Raw genomic sequence first — 16,894 nt, 5'->3', positions numbered from 1 at the left:
GATTTCCTCTTCTCTTCTTCATACAACATTCCTGTCACAACTGTTGTGTCAATTGATTGCAAATATGACACCAAAACTTCATTTGTTAGATCCACCTTCTTGAGCATCGCATCCGGAATACGAGCTATGGATGTAAAAACCTCAGGATCATCAGCAACTTCCTTCGGACTGCCATACATGTGAAACACTACTTTTTCTTCAAAATCGGGAACTTCGATCTTCTCCTTGTTGTAAACATATTGAATGATCAAACTCCAATATCGAGCACATGAGATTCCCTGCTTGGCACTTGTCTTGGAAATACTTGTTAAAAACTCTATCCACAACTGTTCAGAGTAATCAACATTCAGATCATAATAAATCCATGCCACCATTGCATAAACTTCCATTCGTCCTTTGTCAAGACCTACGGTTCTTCTATTAAGACATCGAAGAAAAATGTCGAACAAGAAATTCCATACCGTAGGTAATCCAGACTTCTTAAAGTCACTGATACGCGTCAATGGAGGTTGATGTCCCATTTCGTTGAACATGAACACTACTTTGGAAGATGAAATTTCGTGATACATACCAGTATTCGGAATCCCCAAAATTTTGCAAAATAACCGCTTAGATACCCTAATACGAGTATCATTCACCATTGTAAATTCCACGCAACCAGTCTCCTTGTTGTACGATTCAGTGGAAGCAGCCTTTGATAACCACGACATAGGAACAACAAAGAAATCAAACATAGCTTTGGACAAAACTGAATTCTGTAAAGCAACCACCAACATTTTGAGTTCATCCGGGTATTTGGATAAATCCGACTCCACTTGGTAATTTGAACCTTGGATCTTCAAGATTGGAACACTAACGACTTCTTCAGTTGTTGGTGATGATGTAACACTGTCTTGTTTGTGAGTCGCCATTGATGAGTATGATCAAGATGATTGAAGAAGATAAGTGTTTGAGAGATGAATTGTAAAGAGAACTTGTATGACTGAGAATGTTTGATCGCGTAAAGTGTTATAGACCTCTGAGTTCCCTTTTTATATGTAACCCTAGAATTTTGAATTTGAAGCGGGATTCATTAAATGCTTGCTGACATGGCGCCTTGAAAGACGGGTCGTACTCATCAAAAAGTAACAATCGTAACTGTCAGCACGCCTAAAACTCGTATCGTATACCATACGTCACCAAGAGACAAGACTGTTTGATATTCCCCAAAAGAGTGTAACCGTCGGATTCCTTCGAATAGAGGTAAGGCTCTTTCGCTTTTGGGTTGAAAAAACGAAGTCATATGCCAGAGATTTGAAATCATCAGATTGAGTTGGTAATACTCAAACCTCAAGGATTTCGTGTGTGCTGTGTTCCAAAAAAAATTAGAGAAGAAACAAATAAAAAAAAATTTGGAAACCTGTGATGTCAAAAATTTAATTTGACACAAAAATGTTGAATCCCGGGCAAATATTTCTTCGAAAATTATCAAGAGAGATAATTAACAGCTTGCTTGGTTTCCCGTGAATTACAATCGATAACTTGTAGAGAAGTTTCGAAGGGTTTCTTTTATAAGGCATAAGGGTGGCTTCGAAAATTTCGTTACATATCAACCTTAACATAAGATGATAAATTGTAACCGAAATTATTTGTGTGACCAATGTAGTCAGTGACAAGTTGGTTTCGAATGATATTCAAAGTAACTAGGATTTTCGAAATATACTCACACAGAAATCATATTCATACAAAAAAAAAATTTATGCTGGATCTTGTTGGGAACAAACATCGTAGGTTTCGAATGTTTGATTAAGATCACTAAAAAAATGAATATGATTTTGAGTATAAAAGGTACTGAAACAAATGTTTCGTAAGTTCTGGAACATAGTTCCCCGTCAATTCCTTAAGGTTTATGATATTTGGGTTTCACCTCCATCACGGACTCATGATGTTAGATCATAAACACAGACTTGTGATTTGTCTAAGTTTTGATTGGTTTGATCAAAGACCTCAAGGACAAATCTCTTCAAAAATTTGGATAAAGAAATTGTTTGGTATAAAAAGATTGGATAAGAATCAAAATGTACCTCTGTTATAATGGACAAAATAGAAAACTCTTAACTCATTTGAGAAGAGTAAGGTAGCTCTTGTTGACTTATGCGAATACAAGCCTTGTTGGGAAGAAATTTTCATGAGATAATTTCATCAAGGCTTTCATTTCCCACACATAGAGTCATATGAGGCTTGAGGCAACATGAAGCAGCATGCTTCTAGGGACGTCCTAACTAGTACACAATTTATCGAAATCATACCTTCCCATAGAAGACACAAATATGAGCTCTTCGCATTTTAGCCCTGTATTAAATTCTCAGCACACAAAGTTTAAAGAACAAAGAAAACAAAAATATTTTTGTGATTTTTTTTGAATTTTTCAAAATTAAAAACATAACAAAATAAAATAATTTTGGATTTTTTTTTTCAAAATTAAAAACATAACAAAATAAAATCTTTTTGGATTTTTGATTTTTCAAAAAAAAAATTAATCAAAAGACAATATTTTTGATTTTTCAGGTTTTTCGAAAGCGAAGAAAATAAAAAAAACGAGAATTCTAACCTTAGTTGAGATATGTATTATCTTCTAAACATACGAACACGAAGCATCCGAACCGTTGACTTGGAACAATAGTCTCTGAATATGAACTGCAACATTGAATAAATCATACGAATGTGAACCATTCGAAGCGTTAACCATGAATAGTAACCTCTTAACACTTAATCACCCTGTCCGTCAGTTCACCAAATCATTCAGATCCATCACTCTTTGCTTTGATCACATGTAAGTGAATTTCCATCAATCATACCCAATCCTTCTAAGATACGAAGAAATGATTTTTCATCCAATGCCTTTGTAAAAATATTTGCCAATTGTTCCGTTGTTTTCACAAAATGAACTTCAATATTCCCTTCTTCCACATGATCTTTTATGAAATGATATCTGAGATCAATGTGCTTAGTCTTCGAATGCTGCACAAGATTATGACAAATTCTTATTGCACTTTGTGAATCACAATATAAAGGAATCTTTTTCATATTTATAGCATAATCACGTAATTGACTTTGAATCCAAATAATTTGTGATGTACACACAGCTGCAGCAACATATTCAGCCTCGGCCGTAGATATCGAAACACATGTTTGCTTCTTTGATTGCCAACTGACCAATTTTCCATCTAGTAATTGACATCCACCAGTTGTGCTTTTTCGATCAAGACTGCATCCTCCAAGATCTGCATCTGAATAAGCTTGTACAAAGAACCCTGTTTTTGAAGGATACCACAAACCTAACGAAGTAGTGCCTTTCAAATATCGAAAAATATTCTTCACTGCTGTTAGATCTTACTATGATGCCAGTGCAGGTACCGACTTTGACTACTCTTTGGATTATGGATGGCCGTCACGGGAAGGTTGAGGCCCTGAGGGCTAGGGGTCGTGTGTTTCAACTTACTATAAAGGAGGCCAGGGTGGTGCCTGACGTCGTTACTGGTATGTATTCATTTATTATTCTGTCAAGTTAAATTTTTGTATGCTTATATTTGTGATTCTGATAGGTACCTTCTTAGTGGATTCATTGTATGTTCTTGTGTTGATCGACTCGGGTACGATTCGGTCCTTTGTATCTCAGTCCTTCAGTGAGTATTTCCTTATGGCCCTTGGAGCGTTGGAGTGTCCATTGCGAGTTTACATCGCCAATGAATAAAAGGTTTCCACTTTGAGTGTTTTTCAGGATTATACTTTGGAGATTTTCGGGGTGCCCTCCCCCATGGACCTAATTCCCATCCCTATGGGAAATGTGTGCGTGATTGTGGGGATGGACTGGTGAGCAGGTTTGTAGCTGCAATTGATTGTGTGAGGCAGCTAGTGGTGTTTCGAACCCCAAGTGGGGGAGAACTAACAACTTATGGCGAGGGTACTAGGGTTGGATAAACTTTTTATTCGACCGCCAGGGCTAGTTAGTATCTCCAACATGGATGTTCGGGTTATCTCCCATATGTGGTTGACACTCGCGTTGAGGGGAAGAAGTTAGTTATGGATGTGCCGGTGGTTAGGGAATTTCTAGATGTTTTCCGGAAGGAGTTTCCTGGTGTGCCTCCCATGAGGAAAGTTGGGTTTTGGATCGATATGGTCCCCGGTGCGGCCCCGATTGCTAAGGCGTCGTATTGCCTTGCACCACTCGAGATGCATGAGTTGTCCTCTTAGCTTCAAGAGCTCTTAGGAAAGTAGTTTATCCGAGTGACCAGTTCACCCCTGGGGAGCATCGATTTTATTTTTAAAGAAGAAGGATGGTTCTCATCGAATGTGCATAGATTATTGAGAACTGAATAAGTTGACGGTGAAGAATAGTTATCCATTCCCTAAGATTGATGATCTATTTAATAAAATTTAAGGTGCATCTTGGTTTTCCAAGATTAATTTGATGTCGGGATACCACCAGACGAGGGTCAGAGAGGAAGATGTAAAGAAGACAATGTTTCGAACTCGATATGGAGATTACGAGTTCGTGGTGATGCCGTTTGGGCTCACCAATGCACCTACAACATTTATGGATCTGATGAATCGAGTATGTAGACTGATGCTCGATTAGTCAATTATTGTTTTTTTTGGTCTACTCCAAGACCAGGGAGCGACCATGAGTAGCATCTACGAGAGTTACTTGGTGTAACGACCGAAACTCCTGTTGTTAATGACGTTAGCTTTTCTGTTAGTCCAATATATAGTTTCGTAAAGTAATTTCGATTCTAGGTTATAAATTGAAATAAATTAAATAAAAAAGTGTTAATTATTATTATTTAAAAAAAGATGTAACTAATATCTAAAATATTTATACAATAATTAAGAGAAAATAATGGAATTAAATGGTTTTGAGAGAAATAAGGTATTTAAATAATAATCCTTTAAAGGGTTTTAATAGAATGGAGGGCCAAGGTGTCATAAAAAGAAAGTTAATTAATTAATTTATTAGGGTTAGGAGGGGTTGGAATTTAGCTATGGCACTTGAGGGGTCTAATTGGATTTTTTTTTTTAAAAACCTACAAAATTTGTTGGACGTGATTAAGTATTAAGGCATCATGCATTTTTTTTCTTAGATGTGTGTGTGCGTTTATGTAGTCCAAGAAACCAAACAATCGTGTCTTCTTCGCTTTTTGGTGTGCGTCGATCCAAAGAAAGAAAAAAAGTCGTGAAGGTCAATTGCTAACGAAGGAGAAGTAGGTATTGACATTAAGAGAGAACCGGGGTAGAAGTGGTGTAAGGAGCTGCGATTTTGTGCTTTAATTGGTTTAGAGAATTGATTTTGGTAAGCCTTTGATTCCTCTCTTATGAAACTTATTCACCAATTGATGAGAATTGGTTGATAGCATTGTTAGTTTCTTCCTTTGTGGTGTTATTGATCATATCTTCTTTCTCCATACAATCTTTGAATGTTCATATGATTAAAATCTAGTTTCATTGGGCGTATTTTGATAGTTTATTGTTGTCAAAATCTTGTTATGTACACCCTCAAAAGTGTTACTCCCTCCGTCCCAAATTGATAGTCCACTTTTGACTTTTTAAGTCTTTTTTCTTCAACTTTGACCGTAAATACTTTTATTTGTGTTGTATATTACTTGATAAAACTTATAGAAATGAAAAAACATTTAAAATACAATCCATTCATATATTTTGCATCAAGTATTATCTATCAAAAGTAAAAATATTTAAGGTCAAAATTGAAGAAAAAAGACTTCAAAAGTCAAAAGTGGACTATCAAATTTGGACGGAGGTAGTATTAATCAGGTCCATGAATTGCTCAAAGTTTTGGAGTCAAATTACTTTCTTTTGGTGTAACGCTTCTTGTTTCTTTGATCTCTTTCATTTCAATTATAATGACTTCTCATATGGCCGAATTTCCAGACATGTTCTAGGCTAGTTTTTCTGTAAAAATTCTCCCAAAAATGTTCTCTTATATGCTGGTATTGGTGATTAAGATTTTGGTTGGATTTTTGGATAAACCGCCCTCCGTTTGGTGTCAAAAATTCATGTTTCTTTCACTTCAATTATAATGATTTCACGTGTGCAATTTTTCTTTATAGAAGACCATGTTTTTGACCATTCATTTGGTTATCAAAATAGTTCCTACGTGTCTTTTTATGTGTCTTAATAGTGTAACATTCATAAAATTCTTGAAAATTTAAACTTTTTAAACCAAACCACAAACCATCATTGTTTACAAATTGTTTTAAAAATAAGTTCCATATCAGAAAAATCGCAAAATCGTAAAATAAAACATGAGGAGGTGCACGATCACGCCTTCACCTTCCCGTGATCCCCTGAAGTACTTGAAACATAATCTAAAACTGTAAGCCCAAAGCTTAGTGAGTTTCCCTTAAAATACCAATACACAACAAGTAGCACATATATAATAACAACATACTATGGTGCAACGCCCCATTTATGGTTTGTGATTTAAATAAAGTAAGTTTCAATTCTAGAGGGGTACTCACGAGTCTATAGCCCAACTCGTCGAGAAGAGACGGGTTATGCCCGTGTTTTAAGCTGGCTACTCGACGAGTCCATATCCTTGGACTCGACGAGTCTGCCAGTCTGGATGAAACCCTAATTTCAAGTGTTTGCACCCTATTTAAACATCATTATGCGCCCCAAACCAGCCTCCATCACCCTCAGAACGTCCCTCACTAAACCCTAGCCTCCCTTTAAGCATTCTTGGAGTATTTCTCATTTTGTGGAGGATTTTGGTGCATTTTGAAGCTAGAAGAAGAGGAGAGAAGAGGGGTTCTCAAGAGAAGCAAAGAAGATTCGAGTTTATTGTGTCATTCCAGCTTCCATTAAGGTATAAGGTCGAATCTTTGCTTGTCGGGACCGCACGTGGAGTTGATTCGATTTGGGTCATAGTGGATCGGCTGACCAAGAGCGCGCATTTCATACCAATTCAGGAGAGCATATCGGCCGAGAAGTTAGCCGATATCTATGTGCGCGAGGTAGTGGCACGACATGGGGTGACTGTATCAATAGTATTAGACCAAGACGTCCGTTTTACTTCTAGGTTTTGGAAGCGGTTTCATGACAAGATGGGGACTCGTCTTCATTTTAGCACCGCTTTCCACCCCCAGACGGACGGGCAGAGCGAGAGGACGATTCAGACTCTCGAGGAGATGCTTCGAGCATGTGTCCTAGATTTCGGTGGTAGTTGGGATATGTATCTTCCATTAGCGGAATTTTCATATAACAACAGTTACCACGCTAGTATTGATCGCCCTTCCTTCGAGATGCTCTACGGGAGAAAGTGTAGGACCCCGATTTGTTGGGGCGAGGTCGGTCAGCGAGTCATCGGGAGTACCGAGGTGGTGCTCAAGACCACAAAGTTGATCCAGCAGGTCCATAGCAGACTGTAGACTGTGCATAGTCAACAGAAGAGTTACGCCGACAGGAGGCGTTCGGACTTGGAGTTTCAGGTGGGAGATATGGTCATCCTGAAGGTATCACCCTAGAAAGGTGTTATCAGGTTCCGGAAGAGGGGCAAGCTGGGCCCCAGGTTTATTGGTCCTTTTAGGGTTATGGCCCGGGTGGGTCGGGTTGCTTATCGGTTGGACCTTCCAGTAGAGCTTAGCCAGATCCACAACACTTTCCATGTTTCTTAGTTGAGGAAGTGTTTGGTGGACGAGTCATCATTTGTACCCTTGGAGGATATTCAGTTTGATAGAAGCCTTAATTATATCTAGAGACCATTTGCGATCTTAGATCGGAAGTCGAATACCTTGAGGAACAAGGAGGTTTGGTTAGTGAAGGTGCAGTGAAAGCATCGAAAGGGTTCAGAGTGGATGTGGGAGACCGAGGAGGAGATGAGGGAGCATTATCCAGAGTTAATCCCGGATTCAGCAACAGCAAACTTCGAGGACGAAGTCTAAGACAAGTGAGGAAGAGTTGTAAAGCCCCATTTTCTGGTATGTGATTTAAATAAATTATGTTTCAATTCTAGAGGGGTACTCGACGAGTCTGTAGCCCAAATTGTCGAGTAGAGACGGGTTCTGCCCGTGTTTTAAGCTGGCTACTCGACGAGTCCATATCCTTGGACTTGGCGAGTCTGCCAATCTGGATGAAACCCTAATTGTAAGGGTTTGCACCCTATTTAAATATGATTATGCGCCCCAAAGCAGCCTCCATCACCCTCAGAACGTCCCTCACTAAACCCTAGCCTCCCTTTAAGCATCCTTGGAGTATTTCTCATTTTGTGGAGGATTTTGGTGCATTTTGAAGTTAGAAGAAGAGGAGAGAAGAGGGGTTCTCAAGAGAAGCAAAGAATATATGAGTTTATTGTGTGATTCCAGCTTCCATTAAGGTATAAGCTCGAATCTTTGCTTGTCATTATGTAGATCTCCTTAAAAGCTTGCTAGGGTTATTTTTGAGGCTTTTCTAGACTTTGAGGTCGATTTATGGGTAGTTAAGATGAATGGGTTTCAGATCTAAGCATTTCAGGACTCCTTAAGCTCAAGGTTGCCACCTTTATTGAGCTAAACACCCATTCCAAACCTAGATCTCCTCTTTTAGCTCCTTATTGTGTATTTTAGCTTATTATGAGCATGCATGAACGAAAAGTTAGAAACTTTACGTGTGAAATCAGTCCTAGGAACCCAGATCTATGAATTGGATGCTTTGGAATCAAGAGAAATCGACTATATAGTAATGGCATGTTTGGGACTCGGCGAGTTGTTCTTTAGACTCGACGAGTTGAATCATGAGTCCTCGGTTATTTCCCCGATTTGAGAGTTTAGGGTGAATCAGTGAGTAGAGTAAGGACTCAGTGAGTAAGACTTGGATCTGGAAGCAGTCGGATTTGACGAGTTGTTCATACGACTCGGCGAGTCAAAGACTGGGTGTGTTCTTTTGTTGAAAGGGGACTCGATGAGTTGTTCATACAACTCGACGAGTCGGATGAAGATTAGACTCGATGTTAGCATCGAAGAAGAACCCGACGAGTCTTTGCCAAACTCGACGAGTAGAAGCGAGTAGAGGATTAGAATGGATGATGGGGACTCGACGAGTCTGGTCAACTAAAAGTTAACTTTGACCTGGAAGTTGACTTGTCCAGGGGTAAATAGTCATTTTACCCTGAGATTTGTTATCAATATTTTGATTTAGTGTTTATGGGATTTGTAGCCGGGAAGTTCCGGAGCAGTAGTCAAACAGCTTCAGATCTAGCATCTCAGCAGCCAGCTTTGTGAGGTGAGTTTCCTTCCAGTAGGAACGGGTCTACGGCCATAATGTCGGCCCGTTTAGTTAACAGTAGTTTCGGACCTCGTTCCGATGCAGTAGTTAGAGTGCATGATGTCTTTGTGATTCAAGCATGTTTTGTGTTATGTGTTCCGGACTTTGGTCCGATGCAATATGCAGTATATGTATTCATGCTAGTTGATATGTTTATGCTATGCTATGTTCAGTCAGTCTCCGGACTTCGGTCCGATGCAGGGGACGGGGTCCCAGTCAGTTTCAGACTTCGGTCCGATGCAGTTAGTTTCGGACTTCGGTCCGATGCAGGGGATGGGGTCCCAAAACCATGTAAACATGAAATAGTTTAGTTGTGTAATCCAACAATACATACAAAATCATCATCAGAGTCATAATCTCAAAATCACTAATGCGGAAAATCGTGGTGTGATGCAATGCGATCAAGCTGACTCTTTCCCCTTCGACCTGGAAGTACCTGAAACCAAAACTGAAAACCGTAAGCACGAAGCTTAGTGAGTTTCCCCTACCATACTACATACATATCATAAACATATTGTCAGGCATATATGGGTGCCCGAACTACCTTGTTGAGCATACATGGGTGCTCAACCTACCCATGTCAAACATACCGAGGTGTCCGACCTACCCCTGTCAGGCATACCTGGGTGCCCGACCTACCCATCAGTTTTATTCCAATTGATTACGGGGTCTGTTTCACCCCTACCACTAGCATATAAATCATGTATATCACACATAAGCATCAAACAATACATACCGCCTTAATAATTATCACAAAGACAATTACTAAGTCGTATTAGTACTAGTGGGCCAACATTGGTGCCTTCGACCCACGATTTCTACGAAGGGAGACTCACCTCATTGTATATGCTGAAATCGTACTCCTCGGCTGGCTCGTAACTGCTCTCCCTAAAGCATAATAAATTCCCTAGTCAGTCATTGGGTCAAAATAGAACTCCCTTATTGCCCAAACTTCTAATTCATATCCCAAGGCAAGGTTTCCTAATCCTTGGCCTACTCTTTCTCCCAAGGCCCAAATCCTAATTAAATTAAGGCCCAAGTCTATCCATTTAAGTTTCAAGGCCCAATAAGTCTCATTAACGCCCAATACCATATATCTTAGGTCTAGGACCAGAAGACTTACTCCACAGTGGGTCATGAGGCCCAACAATTTCCAGGCCCAACATCGTAAGGCCCAAATACTCATTTATCCAATCTGCATGCGTACGCGCGACGTACCTGGCATGTACGCCCAACGTACATTGGTCTTGACCACTTCAGGGAGGTTGACCCAGTACGCGCAACGTACCAGGGGTACGCCCAACGTACTGGCTAATTTCCTTAGAACTCCTCTTGTGACTTAATCCATTAAGTCGCAATGTACAAAACATAGATCTAGGTACGTTAAGACGTCCTAAACCATAAAGTTAAAAACTTTATGCCCTTGCATGCATGGATGGGGGTTAAGACATTATTTAAGTCCTTAAACACACTTTGTGACCATCTAACACTTGCATGGTTGTGGCTTAACCATCAAAGCCTGATTTTTATGACTCTAAATGCTTCAAAGAGCTCAAAAGGACAACTCTTATGGGTTGGAACTACCAAAATACAAGAAATCTCAACTATGGAGTCAAAATGTCACATAAAACACACCAAAACTACAACTAAGCATGCAATGGTCAATGTTGGATCTTGATACCTCAAATAGGTCAGAAAAGATGCCAAACTTCTGGATCTACAAGTTTTCTTCAAGTCCTTGTTGCTTCTTCAAACTCCTTGCTCTTCAAAACTACCAAAACCACACCAAAATGCTCAAAGTAATCTCAAGATATATGCAATGGAGTTAGGGTTCGAGTTGGGCACTGAGAGAACAAGGGAGGCTGAGAGGATAAGGGTTTGGAGGTTTATAAGTTGTTTTAAACAGGAGGAAAACCATAAAATTTAGGGTTTACATCTGATCATTCTACGCCCAACATACGCATGGATACGCCCAACATACGTTTGGGGACTCCCTGTTCCGCGCCTCATATATGTACGTCGTGCGTACACTCTATACGCCCATCCCTAAAAGTCCCAACATTTCATAATTATAACTTGAATAAAAAGCAACATAATACCTGACAGATCCCGGACGTTACAAATCTCCCCCACTTGAATTAGACTTCGTCCTCGAAGTCTGCTGTTGCTGCTGGGAATAGCTCGGGGTAATGCTCCTTCTTCTCGTCCTCTGGCTCCCATCTCCATTCCGATCCCTTACAGTGTTGCCACTACACCTTCACCAGTTCTAATTCCTTGTTTCTCAGAGCCTTCGTCTTCCTGTCAAGAATGGATACAGGCCTCTCGATGTAGTTCAGGCAGTCATCCACCTGTATGTCCTCCAAAGGAACCACCGTGGAATCATCGACTATGCACTTCCACAACTGCGAAGTATGAAAAGTGTTGTGGTTGTGTCTAAGCTCTTCTGGAAGGTCCAACCGATATGCTACCTTGCCCACCCAGAACACCACCCTGAAAGGTCCAATATACCTGGGGCCCAGCTTGCCCTGTTTTCTGGAGCGGATGACACCTTTCCAAGGTGAGACCTTCAGAAGGACCATATCCCTGACCTGAAACTCCAAGTCAGATCGGCGTCTGTCAACGTAGCTAATCTGCTGACTCTCGGCCGTTTGGAGTCTACTCCGGACTTTCAGGATCTTCTCCTTCGTCTTGAGTACCACCTCGGTACTCCCCATGACCCTCTGACCAACCTCACCCCAACATAATGGGGTCCTGCACTTCCTCCCGTAAAGCATCTCAAAGGAAGACCGTTCGATACTAGCGTGGTAGTTATTATTATAGGAAAAATCTACCAAGGGAAGGGAGGTATCCCAGCTACCACCAAAGTCTAAAATGTATGCCCATAGCATATCCTCCACGGCCTGGATGGTCCGCTCGATTTGACCATCCGTTTGTGGGTGGAAAGTCGTGCTGAAGTGCAGACGAGTCGCCAACTCATCATGAAATTTATTCCAAAATCTGGAAGTGAACCGCACATCCCTGTCATAAATCACAGAAACTGGCACCCCGTGTCGAGCTACTATCTCCCTGATGTAGATTTTTGCCAACTTCTCGGCCGAAATACTCTGCCGAATCGGTACGAAATGGGCGCTCTTGGTTAATCGATCCACAATGACCCATATCGCCTCAACTCCACGCGCCGTCTGAGGTAACTTCGTAATGAAGTCCATGGCAATATCCTTCCATTTCCACATAGGGATATCCAACAACTGTGTCTTGCCTTAGGTCTCTGGTGTTCGGCCTTGACCTTCCTGCAGGTCAAGCACCTCTCGACGTACCAGACTACATCCCGCTTTATGCAGGGCCACCAGTAATCAGGATAGAGATCTCTATACATCTTCGTCGCCCCGAGATGGATGGAAAATATGGATTCGTGCGCCTCCTCCATCAGGATTTGAAACACACCGCCCGTGTATGGAACCCACACTCTATGATGGAGTATCAATAGCCCACAACTATCATAGTCGAAGGAGGAAATCTGACCCACTATACGCTCACTCTTTCGGTGTTCCTCATTCATAGCCTCCTGCCGAGCCTCTCGAATCTGCTCCAAAAGCAGAGTCACTACTTTCATCCTCAGGCAGATGTCTCTGATTGGGGCCGCAAATGCCTTGCAGATAAGTGCATAGGTCACAACATTGGCCTTCCCTGAGTGGTAGAGGATCTCGCAATCGTAATCCTTCACCACGTCCAACCACCGTCCCTGTCTCATGTTCGGATTTGGATGGTCCATCAAGTACCTCAAGCTCTTGTGATCCGTGTAAATGGTACAATAGACCCCATAGAGGTAGTGTCGCCAAATCTTGAGGGCAAAAACAATTGAACCCAACTCCAGGTCGTGCGTCGAGTAATTCGCCTCGTGAGGCTTCAACTGCCTCAAGGCGTAAGCGATGACGTGCCCTCTCTGCATCAACACTGCACCCAAACCCGTGATAGACGCATCACAGTACACTATAAAATCCTCAACGCCCTATGGATGGGCTAAGATCAGCGCCTCACACGACTTCTGCCTCAAAGTCTCGAACGCTGCCTATTGTTCAGGCCCCCAATGAAAGACAACAACCTTCTTCGTCAACCGGGTCAGGGGTACCGCTATCTTGGAGAAATCCTGAATGAATCTCTGATAATAGCCTGCTAAACCAAGGAAGCTCAGAATCTCGGATGGAGATCATGGAACCTCCCATCTCATCACGACCTCCACCTTGACCGGATTGACCAGAATACCGTTCTGGTTGACAAGGTGCCCCATAAACTGCACCTCGTGCAACCTGAAATTGCAATTGGAGAACTTTGTGTACAAGTCTCCGTCCTCAGGGTATCCAACACCTCTTAGAAGTGCCCTTCATGCTGCTCCTGGGTCTTGGAGTAGACCAGGATATCATCGATAAACGTTATCACCAACCTGTCTAACATCGGCCTGCACACGCGGTTCATGAGGTCCATGAACGCAGCCAGGGCATTGGTGAGCCCAAAAGGCATCACCACAAACTCATAGTGCCCATATCGAGTTCGAAAGGCCGTCTTCTGCACATCCTCCTCCCTGACCCTCATCTGGTGGTATCTTGAGCGCAGATCAATCTTGAAAACCAAGACGCCCCTGAAGCTGGTCGAATAGATCATCGATCATTAGGAGTGGGTAATAGTTCTTCACAGTTAGCATGTTCAACTCCCGGTAGTCTATGCACATCCGGTGCAACCCATCCTTCTTTTTCACGAACAGGATCGATGCACTCCACGACGAGCTACTCGGCCAGATGAACCCCTTGTTTAACAGCTCTTTTAGCTGTGTAGAAAACTCCTGCATCTCTGGTGAGGCCAATCGATATGGTGCCTTGGTTATGGGAGTTGCACCGGGAACCATATCGATCCGAAACTCCACCTGGCACTCCGGAGACACCCTAGGTAGCTTCTACAGAAATACATCTGGGTACTCACGAATAACTGGTACCTCATTAATCGTCGCTCTATCCTGCTCCCATGTATCCCTAACGTAAGTGACTAACCCCGAGCAACCCTGATGGAGATAACGTCTGGCCCTAGCAGCCGAACATAAAACATGGTCGCGATGAGCTCTCTCCCCATGGACCACCAACTATCCCTCACTTGGGGTCCGCAGTCGTAGAATCTAGTGCTCGCAATCAATCACTACCCATTAGGGCTCAACCAATCCATCCCTACTATGACTTTGTTCCCGCGTAGAAGGATGGGAACCAAGTCGATAGCGTAGCACTCATCGTACATCCTCAAAACACAACCTCAATGAACCCTCGATGCATGAACGGACCGCTTATCTACGATCTCCATCTCTAGTGGGTAGTCTAACATGCTCGAAGACTCATGAAACTTCTTGTTGAGCATAAGAGATACGAAAGATTCGGTGGCACTCGAGTCAAATAACACCCAAAAAGGAATATCATTCATGAGGTACGATCCTAAAACAAGACATATAAAAATGTAAGTAGTGTCATAATGTAAAATAAGAGTTAAGGGAAAGAAACATACCCGTCATCACATCTGGTGCGGCCCGTGCCTCCTCGACGGTCAACTGAAAGGCTCGGCTCCTCACCATTGGAGCATCCGTCTTGCCCTACTGGCCGTCTGTGATCCGCAGGGTCACTGGAGTCGGTGCCATCACTTGCGCTCCTAATGCTAAGCTTGGACAGTGGACCTTCATGTGGCCCTTCTGATTGAAATGGAAGCAAATCAGATCTGATGTCGGAATAGTTGGAGTGGGAGCGGTACAATCCTTGCTAAAGTGTCCGGTCTTGCCACACTTGTAGCAACCTGAGCTCGCCAACCTACAAGCTCCCTCATGTGGCTTGCCGCATTTCCCACAGCGGCCCCAGACCTGATGTCCCTTTGACCTCAAGTCGAATCCCTTGGGTTTCTTCGTAGAAACCCCTCCTGTGTGCCCAGACGCCGCCTTCCTCTTCTCTATATGCTCCATATCAATCTCCCTCTCGTGTGCCCTGGCTATCATGTTGTCCAGTGTCAGGCACACCGAGTAACTAACAAACTCTCTGATCTCTGGTCTAAGCATATCGTGGTATCGAGTCTTCTTCATCTCCTCGTCAGCTGCGTACTGGGGCACCAACAAAGCCCTCTCCTGAATTTATCGGTGATATCCACCACAGTCTCAGTCGTCTGTCTCATGTCCAGGAACTCTCTTTCTAACCATTGAATCTCCACATCTGGTGCAAACTCGGCTCAGAATCGGGTCACGAAATCTGGCTAGGTCATGGTCATAATGGTTGGGCCTCCTAATGCGTAACCGACATCCTCCCACCAGTCCCTAGCTCAATCCATCAAACACCTCGCAGAAAACTTGGCCTTCGACCCCTCAGGGCAGAAGCTAGTCATCTAATCACACTCGATATCCGCTATACATCGTCTGGCTGCAATAGGGTCCTTCACCCCGCTGAAGTTTGGTGCTCTGCATCCCTTGTAATCCTTGAAGGAGAGCATACGAGTCCTCGACTGGCTAGGTGTCATGTCACTCCTGAATGCCCTAAGGCGATCCTCCATCATCTTAATGATACCCTCCCTGATCGACCCAAAAATCACTAGGGTCGACTCAAGGATGCCTCTCGTAATCTCAGATGCAATGAACTCGTGCAATTGCTTATCAATCGGCTCAGAACTCGTACCCGAACCAGACCAGATCCTGAGCCTCCTGCTCCATGATGTGTCACCACCATTCTGAAACAAACCATACAATTGTCAGGATTATACATAATCATTGAAGGATCTTACACTCTACCACTCCTGGTTCCCCGCAGCTCTCCAAGAGTCGAGTACGGATCCTTTGCTTTCAGTAGTATGATCCCATACTTCCTTCAGCATCTATCTATACTTTCCCCTTGGTTTGCATTGGGTCACCAAAGTTGCTCCTTATCCACACATACAACTCGCAATCAGATCACTCATGGTACTAATCTCATCCTAGGCTTACCCTAGGGTAATCTCCAACCTACTCTCTGCCACCAGTTGCGTAAGATGCCCCTGCTACCTCTCCCTAACTAGCTCGCGAACATCATTTTATATTACTAGGACCAGATAATTCATCGAATGAGAGGTCACTCCCTACAACGGTTGGACTAAAAAATGAGCTGTGTAATAGGGCTAAACCTAACCTTCTGAAATTATTTAGTCCTCGCAATATGTAACTTAGTGTATTCGGTAACTAGTTAGTTAGAGATAACTAGAACTCTTAATAGCACAAAGCAAGCATCATTCGAGCATTGAGTAACCAAAACCAAGCATATCCTAATCAGGCCGTCGTAGCACTGACTAATCAGTACTAGCATGCAGTTCAAGAGACACATACAACATGCATAAGAGGCATCCTTCCTAGATCCTTAGCCCTAATCTAGCATGCAATTCTCATACACATATAATAGGCATACAAGGTATCCTTCCTAGATCCTTAGCCCTAATCTAGCATGCAATTCTCATAATCATAACATATATCATAACGAACATGTATGGTATCTTGGGGAAAACTTACTTGAGCTCGACCGATTGCACGCATCACACTCCTTGTTCTTTATCTAAAATCCTT

This window comes from Lactuca serriola, chromosome 6 (genome assembly GCF_051521515.1).
Source record: "Lactuca serriola cultivar US96UC23 chromosome 6, Lser_US96UC23_V15, whole genome shotgun sequence".
Taxonomy (NCBI): domain Eukaryota; kingdom Viridiplantae; phylum Streptophyta; class Magnoliopsida; order Asterales; family Asteraceae; genus Lactuca; species Lactuca serriola.
Note: the sequence above shows the minus strand (reverse complement) of the source record.